At 39.6% G+C, this 19,552-nt stretch overlaps 1 protein-coding gene across 2 annotated transcripts in view; it reads right to left on the bottom strand.

Moving 5' to 3' along the window:
- CDKL5 (cyclin dependent kinase like 5) overlaps positions 1–15,718 on the bottom strand; it is a 128,173-nt gene extending 112,455 nt beyond the window's left edge. For both annotated transcript variants that reach the window (XM_014875802.2, XM_088160247.1), the window contains exon 1: positions 15,646–15,718. The gene's annotated coding sequence lies outside the window, so the exon portion shown is untranslated. The remainder of the gene's footprint in view (positions 1–15,645) is intronic.
- Between the last annotated feature and the right edge of the window lie 3,834 nt (positions 15,719–19,552).

Here is a 19,552-nt window from a genome sequence, read left to right as displayed (position 1 = left end):
TTTCATTCTCAGGCAAGTAACAGAAGTAATAGAAAGCATGGGTTCACATACGTATGATTTCCACTTATGACATATACCTTTACAAAAATCAATAAACTTTAAAACCTGCTGATGCTAACCCTCCTTAATTCCACCATATATTAAGATGTCAGCCACTGGGAAATGCAGCAGAATAACAGTAGAGCTTCCATTTGTAGAAGGTGACTAACAAAGAACTTCCTACACCTCCTACCCACCAGCAGAGCCTACCAAATAGTGTCAATTTTACTTATGTGTATCAGTCTTCTAGAGGTGAACGATTTCTTGCATGTTCCCTTCTTTCAGAGTACCTGATCAATGCATTATTGTCTTATTTTAAAGAAGAATTTGAGTATCAGCTTCAAATGAGTTAATTTGGGATAGACATCTTGCATTATTCTATGTTTTCTGGGATATTAGACAGGAAATAAGACTTCAGGGAATAGTTCTAGTTTAGTATTTCATTTTATAACTGTCACCATTATGGATAAGCTATCACAGACACATCTTTCAAAATACCAAGGCTAGAGTTTTTTTCTTTTTGTGACTGTGTAGTGCAAATATCTAAAGGTAACTGTTAGAACATCAGCTGGATTAAAAGAATTATCTAATTAGTTTAATTGCCTTTTTTCTCTTTTGTTCAATTGATAAGACATAGTTCAGTATAACTTTCAAAGGATCTTTTCTTAATACTTCAACTGAAGAGCTTCAAAACCCTATTTGAGGAATAAAAGTAGGAAGAAAAAGAAAAAGCCGAAAAGTTCAAAACCCCATGCAACACACTAAAGATTTCTCTTAAGATCATCTTACGTTTATAAACCATATGCACAGTATTTCTCTATCACGCAAGTGGACTATTTATAAGAATGTAATGCTGTTTAAGGGAAAAAAATCAAAAGAGGTAGGCTTCATTTCAGGGTTACACAGGGCTTGAAACTTCAGAGAAACAGAAGTGGACTGAATTGAGTTTATCCTTTTTTTTCTCTCTAGTGGAAATGAACCTAAATGAATTGCAGACTGAGACTTTCTTCTTTTTCTATTTGATACAGCACACAACTGGCATCTAAACATGAAGTTCTTAAATGGTAATAAAACCATAGAAGTGTAGATCTTGATATTTCACCAGGATTTTTTCCCAACCACAATTTTTTTCCTTCCTCTGTCTCATCTCCTGCAACATTTGCACAAGCTCCCCCCAAAAATTTCAAAACTGTAGAAGCCTATCAAACAGAATAACCCACACTGGGAAACTCAAGCAGCACAGAGATTAAGCTGTCTGCAAAACAGAGTGAAGATCAGCTCTCATTAAAGGTGTATTTCCCATTGCTGAAAAAGCAAGATAGCCTGCTGTTTTTCTGCATTACAGTATTTTAAAATGTGTTTATAGATGTACTCCAGCAACACACTTCCCCCTCCTCCCCCAGTCTCACGAGCAATGCTTCAATGCCTCCCCTCTTGGTATTTCCACATCCTATCACCTCATTCATCAATTGTTGCTTTGCTTTTTATTTTCTTTATTGTTACATAAGTACAACTGAACTGCAAAGCTAGAAATGTAAAGTTTATGTAATTATGACTTAATTACTACCAGGCCTTTAGTCTTCAAGAGAAAAATATTATTGAAATCATGGTGGGGTTTTGTGTCCCAATGAGAACAAATGCGTTATGCAGTTGAATAGCTTTAATTTCTTTAATACAAATGGACAGAACAGTGAAGCACATTACTGGAACTTGAGGGAGAAATTACAATTATCACTGAATAAAAGAGCTCAGCATACTTCAGTATTCTACCTTAAAAGCAGTCTCCAGCCTAGGGAAACCTTTTAGGTTTGGTTTCTATTCAGTATTCTTAAATGCTGAACCAAGAACTCCACTATCAAAAAGGAGAAAATTAAGGAGTTCCCAGGACCAGGGACACTGAGGAGTGCTCAGAACATCCCATCTCATGTCACTGACAAAGCTGCAAAGTCTATCTAAAATGTCTTCTCGTTATAATTTTGCTGTGCTTCGCAGCACCAACAAAACTCATTTCCACTTAACCTCTACCTCCTGGTATAAGCAGAATAGATGAAAACTATTGCTGTTCACAGCCTTCAGCTCTGATTCCATTAAGCTGTGCCCTGCTGCAAGAAATACTTACAATAGAAGGATACTTAAAAGCATTACCAGATAATTGGGGAAAATTATGTTGTTTATTTTGCAAAAGGACTACTTGATTATTATACTGTTTAACTAAATGAATCATTACAAATAAGTGCCAAAGAAAATACTGACCACTTTTTAATCTTAAAATTGTATAAGCAACAGCATATGAAGAGTGGGGAATAAAAGAATAAAGGTGCCACCCTGATCAGAGCCAAGCAACAAAGGTGAAAACTACATAGCAACTTCAGACACAGCCCAGAATGTTCACAGTTTATACTGAGAAGCTTAAGCTTGCTACAGATTTCTGTTTTCTCAACGTTTGCTCCAGTTTGTATTTCTCCACCTTGTTTCACAAATCTCTTCAAAGAAAACATGCAAAACAAGGCAATTAAATAAGCTCATTCATGGAACCCAAAGTTTATTTTCAGGTGATGCTCAGCATAACTCCTTATAAAGCACAAATTTTTACTTTTTTCCACTCTTTCCAAATTTAATATGTTTTATTTACTCCACTTAATAACTCTGAACAATCGGTCAGTCATTTATACCATGGTACACAATGCTTACCTAAATTACCTAAACTCCTTGAAGGCACAGGGGCAGTGTATTCTATCCCACAATTCCAGTAGACTTTTAAACAAAAAGCTCAGACTACTAGTTTGGAAACATAGACTCTCAAAAATGCTGATAGAAAACACATAGTTTTCATCACAGAACAAATGCAGGTAAGTAACTCTTAATTACCTAACACTAATTAATTAGTTTCTCACTACCAAAGGACAAATTCCTGTTTTCATGCAATTCTTGTGTTGGGAAGAGTCATAAGGATGTATGTTTAACAGTGTTTATAAATTTTAATTCAAGTATGCTGGGTTCACAGTATTTTAGGAACATAGTAATGAACCAAAATAAGCCTTAGTCAATGGCTGCACCCTAGAATTTACTCACCTGGAGTTTAGTCGGGTTGCTACTTTGACTTATATTCCACCATTTCTTAGCACTCCAGTCACAGCTGCACCATAAATAGCTAGCACTGGTACATGCACAGTTTTCTGCTCCCCCATTACTGACAACTTAACTTGAATCAATTTGAAAACGTGTTTTATATGTTTCTCCTTCAGAAGCATTACATTTCTCTTAGGTACTGCAGTGCAATTGATCAACCGCTGCTTTCATCTTTTTTTTTTATTATGACTTTGAGATGTATCTCCTCTTCCTTTGGTTTTGCTTCTAATTAAACGGCAGTATTGTTTTCCTCAGGTAGAATTATTAGAGAGCATCTTGAGTTATAAGAAAAGTGATAAACACAACATTCATTACTTTATTCTCTATTGTTAGGGAACAATATTTAAAAGAGAATGTCTACTTGTCTTCATTTAATCAGAGAAAATGGAAAAATACTTATCAAGTTGAAGTATTTCAGTATGTACATATTCCAGATGATTTTCTTGAATGCTGTTTAAAAACACTTTGTGTTCCAGTAATCCATATACCTTTTGGACAATTTCTCTTCAGCTCATATTTTGGAGGAATATTTAAAAAACAACAACAACAGCAGCAAACAAACAAAAAAAACCCAAGCAAACAAACAAAAACAATCAGGAGAAAATAAACTCTTAGCATGGTATTATTTGTTACTTAAATATTCAATTAAGGCATTCTCTAATTTAAAATAACCTGAATTTTGTAACAAACAATTTAATAGCTTGATTTATAATGAAACTGTAGAGCATTACCAGGTGTATTTTGTACATTTTTGTACTCATAAAGTCAATCCTAAAGCACACACCACAGGACATTACCTAGCTTGCAGATACTTAGGTACTCAGCATCATTTACTGTTCTACCAGCAGCCCTACAGAAACTAAATGTGAGTGCACACTACACTGCAGTAATATCCTCGTACTTTTGCTTACAACATGTAACTAGACAAAAGCAGGGTTATCAAATGTTGAAAACTATCTCAGCTTTTGTTATTTTCCTTCCAGATTCAAATTTCAGGTTAAAGCATACTATGATGCCACTTCTGCTGTGCTACCATGCCAAAAATCTGTTCTATGTAACTACCACGCATTTGCAGACATTAAGCAATTCACATCACGTTCAAAATTATTTCTGATTTACAGCAGAGAACTTCACCACCACCAGTCAGCCATATGTAATTTAATCTGTCCTGAAGTTCCTCAATAAAATGGCAAAGTGTATTAGAGAAGGAAAAGGAAATTAGGAAAAAATTTACCATGCATCACACAAATGTAACTGATCCTAGAGGTCCATTTTAATCTTTATCTATCATTGCACCTCAAATAAGATCCAATTATTTCAGCTTCACAGGTGGACTGGCTTTTCATTCCAAGAGATATGAATGAGCCATGAAATGATTTTAAAAATGTAAATTAACATTACAAAAATATATGTTACATACCGAGCTGTCAAATCCCACACTTTAAACATCAAACTGAATCTGCAGCTCCCCAGTTTAAATCTTTAGCACAACATATCCTCTCAAATATTAGCAACACAGCACAAGGACTGCCATCCATACTTGGGCAGTATGGCATTGTGCTGTGGTATAATGTTCACATGGTGCTCCACCTCGAGCAGGAACACTCCAGGCCAGTGGAAGCTTCTCACCACAGCCTTGTTCCACACCCTTCTGGATCACATGGCCCAGAATAATGCACACGGTCTTCCACATTACCCAACACATGGCTCTCTCAATGTCAGGGCTCCACAGCAGATGGAAAATCTGTAAATATGCTCAACAGGATGGTCTTTCATCCCTGCTTCCATTTCACTACTGCACCCCAGCTTTCACTATGTCATTCTCAGCATTGTATGCAAAATCAGCTTTAAGGATAGGAAATAGACCATATTTTATTTTCTAAATATTAGTTACATTCACAACAGGTGAAGTGGAAGTGGTCAGGTCATTCATCTGTACAGCAACTTTCAGAAGCACCAATGATATTTGGGGTCCTACCATACAGCCCTTACCTTTGAGATTCAACAGTGTAAAAAACCATTTATTTTCATGCATTACATTCATGCATTCACTTTATTACTTCCATGCCCTACACCATCAATCTTGTATATTCAATACTAAAAGTTACTCTGCAAATTCGGGGATCTGAATAGATTTGGATTGCTAAAAGAACATGGGACTTGAAAATTTGGGCAATTTGGCAGGCTTCACAAGTTACAAAGAGATTTTAAAAAATAATCAAAATATCAGAAAGGGAGCAAGAAAATTTCCAAAATATTTTGATAGTCACAAAGTGAAAGTTACAACTATTATTAATAAATTATTTTAGAATCTGAGCTATTAAAAAGGTGTAAGAACTAGGTTTTTTAAAAATTACCCATTGATTTTAAAGTGGCAAAGTAAATTTGCTAGTGTAAAATGTTCATTTATTTTTCAATAACTGAACAATCTCTTCTCACTAGCATTGGATCTTTATGTAGACTAATTCTTTAAGGACAGCATACCTCCTCTTGGTTAATTTCTTTGAGGAGCAGTAAGATAACAAGTTTGATCTCCCTTCCATTCAACAATAGCTCAAATGTTATTTTAAGTGACTATAACTGGAACAGTCAAACAAAAGGTCACCCATTTTAGTGGTATGGAAAAATACAGGATAGGCCTCCAAGCCTCCCAGGGCTGTTCAGTAGTTTGTATGATCAAAGGCAAGCAGACTTTGACCTTAATAGAAGTATCTTCCTATCTCCCCTCATCCATACATATTATTTGCAATCCAATTTTAGTCACTGTATTTTACAGTGATTTATATAAACAAGCGTGATTTATCTCAGAAGGAAAAAAAAAAACCAAAACCAAAGAAACATATCCAAGCATCCAAACTTATAAAGCAATCTTAAATTTCAAATACATTAATTACAAATATACATGGATTTTTTTCTGTAAGTTACATCACATAATATTATTGAGTCAGCAGAAGCAACTGAAAAACAACTAGGTTAATAGATGGAAGGCCAGGCCTTTTTTTTTTGTCTCAGATATGTTGTTCACTCACAGAGCTTTAGGCAACTAAAACGTCAATGTGTATGGAATTTACTGGAACAGATTTAATGATCTCCAAATGACAGGAACAGCTATTTATTTGGGAAAAGCAGAGTCATGGCTCACCTTCTGAAAATACTGTTTTGTTACTATTATTGTGGGCATCCCACACTGTCACCTTTCATACTGAAATCTGCTTTCATTTATACCAGTAGTAGAGCTTTTAAAGAGAGTCAAGCAACACATTTGTTGTGCTGAAGCTACACATTTCTTTAAATCCTAAGCAGAAAAAAACATTTGAGCCCTCCAATTTTTTCAAGAAATACTTCAATTATTTCAATTTGATTTGCCGTGCTACAGCACCTCTTTTCTCTCTAATCCCCCTCATTTCTATATATGAGGTTCTGTGTTTGAAGCTCCTCCTGGCTGGCTGACAGTCTCCTTCCTTCATCAAGTTCATATTTCTGTCACTGACTTTACAGGATATGCACAACTTCTTACCCACATGTATCAGATGAGGTTTTCTATGCCACCTATTCCTCATTGCTCTTGATGACGGCTCTAAGCCAAGCAGCTCTTTCCCCAACTCCCTTAAAGTCAAGGAAATTCTTTAAAAACCTAAGTTAGACCATCAAATAGGTCTCCCACAGTAACTCTGGGTCCCATGACCATCTATGAGAACACCCTTGCTTCCCACCTAGAATAACATCCCAAATTATCACCCCTGTGACCTCCCTCCCATCATGCACATGCAATAACCTCCTGCAGCAGCATCAAGACTCTCCCACTTCCCATCTGAGCTTCCCTATGCTCGCTGGCCTAGCAAAAGGCAGAAAACGCCAGGGAGGTCATTACTACAGGCCAGCCACAGTCACACAGACTGGGGTTCCCTATTTCTTGCCCAATCTCTTCTCTAACCATGTGCCTGTTTCTGTCAGATCTGTATATGCATGCAACAGGGCTGGAGAACACGGCCCCTCTGCCAAAGTCGATTAGGAATTGGGCAAGCAGTTCAGAAGTTACTGGCAGGGTGGGAGGACAGGCTAATGGACAGATGGATGGACAGATGGAACAATTGCATAAGCAACCTTCCCTCAAACTAAAATAAAACTTTGAAGTCCCACCTGTTCCACAAAGCGTTTCATCAGCACTAGCCACTCCCCACTTCAAGGTTTTCTGTTTTATAATAGGCTGTACTGCATAAAGTAGTAGCTTTAGTCTGTAGACTTAGCAGATCAACACATTACTGTACATCACGATGTGCAGCCACAGAGCTCCATAAATAACTGCCTTTAAACACAAGCTGTACCAAACAAGATTTCACAGTTAAGGAGAAAAAGAATGGTTGCATAAAAATATTATAATGACATGTCATTTGCAATATTCTTTGAAATAATAATGCCAGCAAGGAAAGGAGAAAGAAAGCATGAGCTTTTGGGGTGGGGTTTTTTTTCAGGTTGTCCATTTTTTTTCTTTTTTTTTCTTTGTGGGGGGGATCTGTTTTGTTTTTCAGGAAATACGAAAAGAAGTAGAAAAGTAAAAATAAAGACTACTACCAATTAAAGGATCTGCAAAGGCGTCTTGCATCTCAACAGCCTAAGATTGTGTGAAGGGATTGAGAAGAAGCTGTGCTAGATGAACAGATGGATCAGGAAAGTGTGAAGAGGTCCAGAAGGTAGACTCAAGTTTTTAAAGCATGAAACTTCTGAAGCCAGCCAGATTCATTGTAGGTGTTTTCATAAAATGATAAGTTAAGGTGAGGGGAGTTGGGGGTTTCTTTGGCTTTTTGAAAAAGCTTATAGATGTAGGTAGATGACAGCATACTATGTGTATGTGTCTGGAGTGACAGATTTGGGAATACTCCATCCTTGACCAACATGCAAAGCAAGGAAGCATTTTTGCAAAGGTTAAGCAAACAACCTGATGGCAACACTGTGAATGTGGCAGATCAAGAGTAGAATCAAAAATAGAGGCAGATCAGAGTCATGAGAAAAGAGGTGGGGAAAAAGCCTGCTTGTACCAAAGACATCTGCTTCATTTTAGTTAGAATTCTCTTTTTAAGTGCTCAAAAGAAAAAAATGCAACAGTGTCATTAAAATAAGCTGAGCAGGCAAGTGTGTGTTCCCTGGAAAAAGAAGAATAATTTAATTTTACCCAACTTCTTCCTACTGACATTTTAGGAATAAACATACTTTTAAGAAAATACTGCTTTTGAGCAGAATATCTACCTAGAAAACCTCCTGAGGGCCCTTTTCCATCACTGATGTTAATTATTACTTCAAAATACCCTACGCAATCCTAGTAAAAACAGCAGCAGAAAGTTGGAGAGAGAGTATTCTATATTTATTAATAGATTCAGCCTCATTTCAGTAAACACCCATCTTGCAATAAAAAAGGTTATGATTACAAGTAGTGTATGCTGTGAGGTCCACAAATGAAAATTAGTAACAGCTACTGTCATTGCTATGACAATTGTCTAATTTTTGTCTAACAAAAAGCTTTAACTTTTGGATGAATAATCCAACATATAAATAGCCCAGCCCATAAGCACAATAAATCATTTTTCATCTCAAATGGTATATAACATTAAAAGCAAGCTTGTCGTAATGTATTATAAACTTATGCCCATCTCCTTCCATCATCATTACATTTATATTTACACAACACAGAAAACACTGAAGAGCTTCCAGTAGGCCTACCAACTACTTTGAACACCAACTTGAAATATTAATTAAGATGTGTTAAAAACTGTTTCATATACTATACAAGCTGCTCTATGTTTTAACAACTTTAAGATTTCTTTACCTCGGAAAGGGGTCACAAAGTCAGATGGGCCTTAATCCTGCATACACTTCTGTATAAGCAATGCAACTGAAGTGAAACACATGCTGAACTAGCCATGTGCACAAATATTTGTAGAGAGGGTTTAAGTGACTCCAGGGAATAAACAAAATGCTGCCAAGTGTTCAAAATAAAAAACAGAAAAGGAAACTTTTCCTGCAATTTGTTTTTAGCTACTGGAATGTTTTATTGAACACAGCAGGTTAACAGAAATTCAGAACAACTGTAAGAAGAGCTTTAGGAACAGCTGACTACAACAACATGCCCCCACCTTCCATCCACCTCAGTTTTGCTCTCAGTATTTCAGGTAACAGCCAAAAATGCAGCCTGCAAAAACAAACAAACAAACACAAAACCAACCAACCTCAAAAAACAAAACAAACAAAAAAACCCCACTCTCACAGAATGACCAAACTACACTACACTTACTCACTGAAAATACCTGTGACAAACCCGCAATTGACATGATATGCTGCAAAATGCAAAATACAACAAATCTCAGTGTGCCTGTTTAGAGACAGCAGAGGGTAATACCCAAATCCTTCTCCCAGAGCACCATCCTCTTCACCACCACCTAGAAATGCATCCAGATGGAAAGGGAGAGAAGAGCAGCACACACCACCAAGCACCATGAGCCCCCAATACTCAGGGAACACTGGACCTTCTGCTCTACACCAGGACAGTGCTGATGTATGCTGAGGCAAACACAGGGAGCTTTTGAGAAGTGAATTACATGAAAAATACACATAAAAATAAATATGGCCTTCTTAAGATTAGAAAATACAGTAGCAAGTAGAAAGCTTATAAACACAAATTTACTATTCTATCAAGTTTAATTCAAAATATTCTGTGCTTTAAAGATAAATACATAGAAGTACAAAGTCCCACTTGCTAGTACAAAGCTTAAAAAGCTGGCAGTCATTTTGCAGCCATGAAATCAGATTGGTTTAACAAGTTAAAATATAACCCAGAATATCACATGCAGGCCAAACAGAAAGATCTACCCTCTCAAAGTCAAGAAGTGATGAGACTGAAGAGCCCTCAATGATGTACATTCACTTACTTTGCATAAAAAGTGGAACTTTACAGCTGAGGAGTTGCTCACCTCATAAGCATTAACTCAAAGTAAACTAAACACACTGAAAAACTCCAGGTGTTTCTACACCAGAAAGCAGTCCCAGAGAACCATGAATTCAGTAAGAAATTCAAAGAAATCCATTTTAGGATCTCAACTTCTATGAATTTGATGATGAAGGCAGTCAGAACATACTTCTACACAGAAATCATATTAAGTGTAAACTGTTTCTCCAAATTCACTAAGAAATGTACAGTTCCTACAATAAAGGATGACTTTTAAACACTGACACCGAATTATGAAGAGAAGAAAGGAGTGAAAAAAGTTTTGGTTTCAAATTTGAGCTCCAAAAAACATGTTTTTGATACTTAATAGTTGAATATTTTATTCTACTGAACCTTGCAGCCACATCCTCCCCTTCCTTCTGAATACAGCAGTGTGTTACCATCAACATCTGTACTGTTCTTACAGTCATCTGTAACAACACATTAACAGAGACAGTGATATAATTTACCAAAATAACGGAGTTCTATGTGGCTGGCATACTGAAGATTCAGTTAAAATTGATTCACACTTGGAGGTTTTTCTCCCTCCTCCCCTCCTGCTTTTATTTGTAGTAATATTGCCAGGCAAGTATTTCTTGTAAATGCCAACTACATCACCATGTTAAGATTATACTCTTTTCTCCAAGTAAGTGTCAGTGTTAAATTAAGTTATCCTATTATTATAAATTAATAACTAAAGGATTAAATTTCGAGACACTAGTAGGCAATTCCACCACTAAAAGGCTGTATTAGGAATTCAAATTTGAAGCCAAACTAGAACACACAAACATCTCTGCTGAAGTTATGTTAGAAAAGAAATTTAATTACACTAAAGCTAGAATTAAAAGCTTCTGGGGATCTAACAGTTCAGTTTCACAGAAAGTCATCAATAATAACTATAACTAATCCATATGCACTTTCCTCATTTTAAAATACAGCAACAGATTATTTTTACTCCACATCAGCTAAACGTAACTTACATCGCCAATGTCACATGATTGAGAAAAGGAACACAAGTAACTTGAGCGCCCATATATTCATTTCTGAAAATTACACATGGAAATTCTCTGAAAGCTAACCTATTTCCAATGAACTTGTCACAGTTGCTTCAGAGAAGGGAGGAAAAGAATATATGCAATATTTCTATAGCAACCCAGTTTAAGACATGCAGCACCTTTTACATTTATTTTGTTCTTTCATTGTGACTTAGTCAAGATATTTAACACAACTATTTCTGCCATGCTAAAACACCTTCATTAAGAGTGACAAAGAAATATATTATCATGGTCTAAATTTTTAAAAAATATCGTTAAACGCTGAATATATTAGTCTTGTGAATATTCAGAACTGTAACATTTTTCTTGCATCCACATTGAATATTATGAAACTGCACAGACTCAGCAACAGGACTGATGTTACAGTGATTTCCTCCATTTGCCTATTGTTTTAATGCTTGTTTTAATTTATATTATAAAATTAATATGATGCAGAAAGATGGTATAACCATTCACAAACAAATCTTAATCTACATGCTAAAGTATCAGAGTCAAAATACAGAATTTGGAACCAGGAAATGAATTCTATTATTCATTATATTGCAAACATTCATCATTCTCATGTTAGAAATAAAATACAGAATTATGATGTTCTGAAGTAAAAATTAAGATACCAATGTAGAGTTTATAAGTTTAGCTCATGGGTAATACTAAAATACTTTAAAATTCTCAAACAGAAATTATGACAAATATAAGGCATTCTTGTTCTTTTCACATGATGAGCACATAGTTCACAATGGCTTCATTTATCCTCCATCTCAACACATTTCCAGGGTAGTTCTCTCTCATTACTGTTTCGTGAGCCATGTTCATACTTTGCACACAATAAGCATATAACCAAAACAAGATTTCATAAATAAGAACTCATATCCTGGTCACAACTTAAATAGCACCTAGGAAAAACTGTTGGTTAGATCTTTTCTGTCCAGATTTCTACTGCTGTTATACGTTTGAGAGAGTGAAAGCGAGGGCTTACATGTGAACAGTTTTCAAGAGTTTCCATATATAGTCAGTATTATAAATAGTTATTTTTATAGCAGCACTGAACTGACTTTTCAATATATATAGAGAGGGTGTTTTCTGCTTACAGAAATTATTCTGTTATTCTACCTTGTACTTCCAGTCTCAGCTCTCCTCCCACTCACATGGTCTTGCTCCATACAACAACAGAAATAGCCCCTGCTGGTGTCAGGCCACCCTGGGACTACAGTTCACAGAAAAGCAGGTTGGAAGGGACCTAAGGGATCACTTGGCCCAACCTTTCCTGGAAAAAGCACAATCTAGACAAGATGGCCCAGGATCCTCTCCAGCTGCGTCTTATAAGTATCCAGTGTTGGGGAGTCCAGCAGTTTCCTGGGAAGATTATTCCTTCAGCTGATTGCTCCTATTGTGAAAAATTTTCCTCTCATGTCCCATTGGAATATGCCCAGGAATAACTGGTACCCATCACCTCTCATTCTTTTCCATGGAACTCCTTGCAAAATGGAGTCTCCATCTTCTTCTTCGTAGCGACCCTTTAAATACTGTAACGTGATGTTAATTAGATCAGTGCTCCAATAACAGTTTCCACCAAACCTCTGTTTTATAGAGATGCTTTCTTTATACTGATCATACAGGTTTTTACACTTCCCTGGAGCTGCTTCACTGGTAAAGAAGGCTTACGAAATGTATAATCTCAAGTGTTTTGTTAGGAACAAACAGCTAGAGTATGCATCTCAGTACTAAAATCTCCCAAGTCTGTCTTTTCCCCATTATTATTCAACTAAACTATGAAAACACTAAAAAGGATCTGCAATTTCTTTGTTTCAACACCAAGTTTTGAAAATTAAGCCAGGGCACATCAGATACAACATCAACAGGTTTATTGCAACTTTCATTTAAAAGTCAGACAAAAGGTATCCAAACAATATATAGTTTCAGCTTCCATAAAATTCCAATCTAAAATCTTAAAAAAAAAAAAAAAAATTCTTTAACAAAAACTAACCATGGATTATATATCAGATTCACTAAAACTATCCACATTAAAGTTTAAAAACAAGTGTAATGCAAATATTTTTACATGTGTATTTTCAAAGATAACCGCATTCAATGGCAGGTTCAACATCAACTGAAATTAATTCTAAAAGATCTAAAACATGGTATAGCAGTTGCTCCTTCCAACGCTTGATTTCTACAGCTTTAGATTTTTCCATGCTCCTATAAAATCTGGTCTTTCACCAGCTGTACTGTGCCATGCAGCTCTTCTGCATGCTAGAAAAATCTAAGGAGCTAAATCAAGGCAACTAATATTTTAACACAATTCTGATGTAATTACCTAAATACTACAGTTTTAGGTGAATGCTGACAAACAAGGCCATACTACTGAGAGTTATTTAATGCAGAGGCTTCTTGAGGCAAGAGATGTCTCCTTGAAGAGCATCTTGCCAGAAAGTACAAAGGGGGAGATTTTCCTTCCTATTGCCAAATGAGTAAAATGAGAGAAATTTTGAACACCCACACAACTAGAGGTAGTATTTAAGCCTGTACAATAGAAAAGGCCAATACTTTTCTTATTCAATTCACATATTTAAAATGGCACTTCGTGCTTCTACTACACACAAATATATTTTTTAAAAAGCTTGCGCTTTTTTTCACCAACTGCAGATCTTTTTGCTGTAAAAAGCTCACACACTAAGACAAGAACAACCTTAATGATCACGCTGTTTCATACAAACACGAAAGACTATCTGAAATGCTAAATTTTGACGCACACCGCATCTGGGAAATAAATAGTTACGTGTACACATAGATAGTAAAATAAAGCTGGACTTGTAGATTGCACTAGCCAAGGAGCCAGTATCAGCTAGCCACATACAACTTCACCACTCATTACACTGGAAGCTGGTGATGCTCAACAACTCTCTGGAAAACAGCAGAGGAAAACAAAAGAAACTAAGAGGACAATTTTAAACTTCTCTCCTGCAATACTGCAGAGCCACTTGTGATTTGCGTTTATCAGTGTGCCAATGGATTTTCCCAGCCCTCCTCCGTCGTACATTCTCTTACAGCCTATCTGAGACCTTGCAAAGCTTTACTAGATAAACATGTATTTGTAATACAGGATTCTCCCAGATGTGACCGTGACTAATGTATTACCACCCTGACAAAACCTGCTGAGTACAAGTCAGGTAATAGCTTCCCTCGCCCGAGGCACAACACCCAGGAATATGCAGGATCATTACTAATTTCACTATGGCTGTGGCTGCCTCCGACAGCTACCTGCCGCAGCCATGGTCGGCACTGCACGATGCAGACAGGAGGATGCAGGAGGAGCATCTCTGCGAGCAAGGCTGGAGTAGTTCAGCAACAGCGTGCAAAGCCCTCACTTTCTATAAAGAGAACGGAACAGGAGACCAGCTTCTTGCTCTTCGAGCCCTGGAAGAGGCATCGCTGCACACACAAAAAACCCTGCTTGGAAAAAACCCTTTTGCCTTCCATATACTCCAAGGACAGCAACCGAGGTTTCCCGGCTCACCCACCAATATAAAAGATGAAAGCTGAGAGCAGAAGCAAGGAATAGCCCAGCAACGGGAATCCCGGCATCCCTCATCTTCCTAGCGGCTCGAGGTGAGGAACAGCCTTCTCTCCTGGGTGTTGCCCCCTCTGATGCTCTCCATCACCACCTGCCTACCTTGGAAAAACTAGTACGTTTTCTCACAACTGGCACCGACAATGCACAAGCCCATCAACAGGGAGACTAATTAAAAAAACCAACCAAAAAACCCCAAAAAACAAAAACAAGCAAACCCCCCCCCCAAAAACACCAACAAAACAAAACAGAAAGAAAATAAAACCAAAACCACACAAAAAAACCCAAATCCACCCAACAGAGAAACACTGCCTCCTCCAAATCATAATAATCTACGGAGCATCTATTTTAGAAAAAGCCGAAGCCCTTCCAGTGCGACGGAAGAAGGTATTAGGGAGGAAGCAGAGAGAGCTCGCGCAAGACATGGTAGGAATCCCACGGGCGGAATCCCAGGGGCGGCCGCTCCCCCCACCCCGGGGCACCACCGGCGGCACCGAGGGCGGGCCGCGCCCGCCGGCTCTGCCCCTCCCGAGAGGGGCGGCCGCGGACCCCGCGCCCCGCCAGACCCCGCCGGGCACCGCAGCCTCACCCCCCGGCCTTTCCCGGCCCCTCGGGCGCACCTGGGCTGGAAGCGGAGCCGGGCGCAGACACCGCCCGTCCCCGGCGGGGTGGGAGGAGGGCGGCAGGCGGCCGCCAGCTGCAGCGGGGGAATCGCGGCTGGCCGGGGAGGAGTGGGGACGGACAGGGAGCCGAGGGAAGGGGGCGAGGCGCGGGGTTGCCTCGCAGCAGCAGCGGCGGCGGCAAGAGCCCGGCAGCCGGGCGGTGACAGGTGAGGGCGGCGGAGGGCACGGGGCGAGCTCGCGGCGCTGCTCCCCTACCTGCGCTCCGGCGCTGCCGCTGCTCTCGGTGCACCCACTGGCGCTTCCCCGCCCGCCGCCGCCGCCCCCTCGCTGCGCTCCCCCGCCCGCCGCGCTCAGCCGACCCCGCTGGCCGCAGGGCCCGCCCCCAGCCCGCACTGACATCTCTGCTCACCAATAGCAGAGGAGCGAGGGGGGCCAGGCCACTCCTATGCCCGCCTCAGCCAATAGCAGCTCGCCAAGGTCCCGTCTCCCCGCCCCTGGCTCCGCCCCTCGCGGCACCGCCCCGGCAGAGGCCGGTTCGGTGGAGGCGCAGCTGCCGCGCAGCGGGTGCGGGAGGCGGCGCGGCCGCGGTGCCGGGGACAGCACCGGGCGGTCCCGGGGGCAGGTCCGGTCATGGGGACAGGGGCACACCTCCGCAGGTGGAGGGACGGCGGGCCAGCCCCCGGCAGCAGGGCACGACTGGGAGGAACGTGGTCGTCCCTGACAGGGAGGAGGGGGTCGGGGTCTTTTCGTGCGGGGGATTCCGCGGAACGGATGGGCTTCCTCTTTTTATTTTTTGAATTTATTTTTTCTTTTTTTGGCATGGAAACTGGTCCCCGCCTCCGGCACGCAGAGCCGTTTGTCACCCGAGTGCGGGGCGGGGAGGCGCGAGAAGCGCCGCAGGAGCTGCTGCTGCTTTTGCTGGATGGGTGGAGAGAAGGAGAGCGGCTGGATAGAACGGGAGCGAGGATGTTAAAAAACAATATCTCCCTTTTTTGTTTTGTTTTCTTTTTGTTTTTGTTTTCCCCACACCATTTCCTGACACGGCGAAAATGCCTCTAGCCCTTAAGCATTTCTCCATCCTTTTTTTGCAAAACTCTAATCTAGGCTTTCAGAATCTGTTGCTGGCGCCTGTAAGACTTTCACCTTTTGGCTTTGCTCACACATAATAGCAGTTTTAAACTAAAAGCCACTTCCCAGCAGACATCGAATATCAGATGCATCACGGCAAAATGTAGCTTTGCAAGTTATGGACGCTTGAACTCGACTCCCATTTTCTTGGTATGCTTCAATGGTTATTTAAATTAGAAAAATATTATGAAGCCCAGTGGACATAACATGCCGCAGAATTCAGCAATGGTTGAGTATTGCTACCAAAAGTATCTTCTTTAAGGATATATACCCTAGAAAGATCTGTACAGACAGATAGCAGAATTTAAGGCATTGCAGTGCATAAAAATCAGGCATCTCATTTTCGTTTGTTGTTCCACACAGACTGCTTCATGAGCCTTGGGGCACTGAAGTGTTTTAGTTTGGATCAGGGATGCACTTTTGAAGTAAATGCTGTCATCATCTCTGTTAACAGTGCTGTAATTCAGAGTGTGGAGTGGTGTTGGAGTGCATGAAATAGATCCCTTTTGTATAAAGCTAAACTAATGCATTCCAGCCACAAATGAGCACTGGGTGGAACTCAAACTGAGCTAGTCACACACCAGGAATCCCCGGGGTGAGCACAGCTGGAGGATCAGGCCCTCAGCACCAACGGTTGAGCTCTGCAGTTCTGTCAGACCTTGGTGCTTGCCAGTGGAGTTGAGCTGAAGATTTGGAGCTTTGTAGTTCAGAAGGAAGGTCCCAGGGGGTTTCTAGTGTATCATCTGAAAGACCTGGTTCCTGGTTCACAGCTGGCAGTCAACTGATACTTAAAAACTTTGATGCTTAAAAGTCTGCCAGAACTCCCAGTTCGTGTATGGATCATCCCATATCCTTGTGTCAGGAGTACATCACATCATGCACAGCTATAAGGATAACTTGAAGTAAAAGATGTGCTACCACTGCTGCAGGTTCAGATATTGTCAATGGCTTCTGTGGTACTTATTAATCTCCCTACACCTGCAACAGATTCCAGGATAGAAGGCAATGGTGCTGCAAGTATAAGATAAATGACTGGGTAGTGGTTTAATGATTAAATAAACTGATAAAATAACTGAATGAACTTCCAATAATATATGTTAGCAATGAAAACTTTTTTTTCTATCAGTGCATCTTGTCATTTTAATATGAGGCCGTATTGTAAGAAATGTAGCACACATAGAAGTTTTGTAAGAAAGCATATAGAGAACCACTGTGGTAGCAAAATCAGAGCTGAGAGATTTTTTCTTACAATGTACACAAAATAAATTTCTTTTTCTTACATTGCTTCTCACAGGCAACCAGTTTCATGCACTAACATAAGATAGTTGCACCTTTTGTCTGCTTTTGGAAGGTATGCATGAGAGAAATATGTTACTTGATAGATAAGATAAAACACTTTCTTATAAACTTTAATCTTGAGGAGCTTGACTACAGAGAGCAGCCCATAATTTTACATGTCTGAAATCAAACATCATAGCTTACTTGTCTTCTAGGTTACTTCCATATTCATCATCATAGTTTTTGCCCTCATCTTGTGGTTATAATAGAATGTTAGAACACAACAGATCTTTGTTTACTGTCTCCAAAAGTTTAAGGCTAATTTAACTCAGTTATAAAGATGGAATTCTCTAATGCGAACCCTTCAAATCAGGCATGATGTGGGACGCCAAACCCTTTCTTACTGACACGTATATTGTAGAGATTTTGTTTTGGCAAGCTAGACTGCATTCCACAAAGTCACTAAGACAAAATATAGGAAAAATATATTTTACCAGGTGAAGCAAGCATATATGACTCTGAATACAAATAAGCAGCAGGTCTCATTCATAACAAGATATCCTTTTTTAGACAAACTTCCTGTTTAAAAAAAAGGGGAAACACCCAATTTTCCCAAGGGCCACCAAAGTGTTTTCTCCAGGAACTGCTAAAGGGACTGTGGAGTGATCAAGGCCAGACACAAACACCTGAAGGCAGCAGCCAGATTGTCTTGATTTCTCTTTTTGGTCCCACAAACGAGCTGGCTCAGTGTCAGGCTGGCCCTCCAGTGCAGATCAGAGCAGCCTGATCTGTTCTGCTGGAAATGGTGAGAAGTGCCAAGTCCTATGTGTGTCCTGCTTCTCTGGAGCACCTGTGAGTCACCACATCAGCCAAAGTGCAAAGGCAGCTCCTGGTTTGGTGGCCAACCAGGGTCATACAGCCTGGAAGGATAGGCCAGCTTACCCACTGCATCCATATTTTCCCTGACACTAAGAGCCAAGTAGGAATAAGTTCGATGTAAACGTAAGTAGAAGTGAGAGACAAGAGGACATTGAGTAACAAGCATTAGTTTAGTGAGCTATGAATGTGTATAAATGGGCCAAGATACCATGACATTAAGAAGAGCATTTAAAAGGGCAAAAATCAATGGGAGTTGTTTTTAACTGAAAAGTGCAGAAATTTGCACATGGATAGTAGCAGAATATTAATTTCTTCTTTCTTGCAATGACATTTCATTACATACAGAAGAAAGAAAAACCATTACATAGTCAATAGATATTCTTTCTTAAGGTCTTACAAGAAAACAGTGTAAAAAAAGGGAGTGATGTGGTTTTATTATTGTTCTCAACAAACTAGCTGTTGCTTTCCTGGGAACCAAGCTGTCAGTTGAGCAATCAGTATTTTTAAAATAATTATAAGGTGAATTTCCTATACAGTGTTGCACTTTTAATTCATGCAATAGTCACAATTCTCTGGTGGCAGAGTCTGCATTGACATCCTTTTACAAAACTTTGCCTAAAATGCATACTTTAAAATGTGTAATTTGTAATTATTGTTCTTGATCATTTAATTTTGAAGATTAGGCTCATGATCAAAGACCTATGGCTTTATTCCTTCCTGTGCTATTGTTGCTATGCAAAGACTACAAGCCAATTCTTTCTTCATTTGGTGGGTGATGCAACCAAAATGGGAAGTGGTTCACTCCACAAGATTTTCCTGGTATGGGTAGTGTGTGTGTGCCAGTAGTGATGAGGGTTTTCTGCACGTGCCCAAGCAG

The sequence above is a fragment of the Sturnus vulgaris genome, chromosome 2 (assembly GCF_052056855.1).
Source record: "Sturnus vulgaris isolate bStuVul1 chromosome 2, bStuVul1.hap1, whole genome shotgun sequence".
Taxonomy (NCBI): domain Eukaryota; kingdom Metazoa; phylum Chordata; class Aves; order Passeriformes; family Sturnidae; genus Sturnus; species Sturnus vulgaris.
The sequence above is the reverse complement of the archived record's forward strand: the minus strand, read 5'-3'. Positions and strand labels throughout refer to the sequence as shown.